The sequence below is a fragment of the Fulmarus glacialis genome, unplaced genomic scaffold (genome assembly GCF_000690835.1).
Source record: "Fulmarus glacialis isolate BGI_N327 unplaced genomic scaffold, ASM69083v1 scaffold25393, whole genome shotgun sequence".
In the NCBI taxonomy this organism is placed as follows: Eukaryota; Metazoa; Chordata; class Aves; order Procellariiformes; family Procellariidae; genus Fulmarus; species Fulmarus glacialis.
The window spans coordinates 278-1,327 of NW_009201332.1; positions in this window are offsets into that span (position 1 = coordinate 278).

The following is a 1,050-nucleotide window of genomic DNA, read 5'->3' on the forward strand; positions in this document are numbered from 1 at the left end:
GGTATTAGCGAAAAGGTAGGGGCGAGGATGGAGGTGGCACGGCAGCGCAGGTTTCCCATATTGCTCCCGGAGCTCCTCCTGGACACCGGTCAAGTCCCGTCAGGTGTGCAATCCCACGCCCGGGGAGCCGGCTCGGAAACCTTGGGCTGCCAAACCAATCCTGCCCCTTTCCAGCCCGTTATCGCAGGCTGCCAGGCAATTTTGATCAGAGCACCTCCGACTTCCACCTTCCTCACCTCTGACTCGGGGTACGAGCAGCCCCATCTCACAGCCGCGCTGGGAGGATAAAGCTGCTCCTTTGCCGAGGAGCCTTTGAAGAAACCGTGAGAAAGTGGATAAATCTTTCTATGTTTCAGAGCAGTTTAATTGCACATGGTAAACAATGGGCAGGGTCACACATTTCATACAGAGTATGAAATCACGATGGCGTGGCTGGTAAGGGCTTTGGCAAAGGCAGAAGAAGAACCAGTACCCGGGCAGGTGTGTCGGGGCAGGCAAGATGCCCAGCCCCAGAGCTGGCGTTGCGCTGTCTTAAACTGAGCGTCTCTGCAAGGGAAATCCTGCATTTCTCACCAAAAGGAAAAGGAACCTGCGCGGTGTGGTTACTCCTCCCCGGGTCAGACCTCGCTGTGACAGCTTGGGTTAAAGCCCACCCTGGTGGTGCCCCTCAAAGAAGACCGGCCCTTACGTTGACCACGGTCCAGGAGGGGACTCCTCGCTGCAGAGAGGGACGGTGACATTCAGGTTCTGGTCTAGATGCTAGTTAGAGACGTGTTCTACGGGGAAAGGATTTTTCCACCCATTTCTAGGTGTGACCCATCCCACCCCAGGTGAACAAGCCCACCTCTCTTTCCCCCTCCACCTGTGGCTCCTGCCCTGCTCCATCCCAGGCATCAGATCAGGTTCTTCCCTCTTGGAGCTGACAGCAAGGGCACCTCTGCCGGTACCACTCACCTCGCACAGCTCCCTGGAGATATTTCCTGTCTCACATTATGTCTCGGGGTACAAAAGCACAGGCCGGGGGAACAGCTCTAGGGCTTACACCTCTGC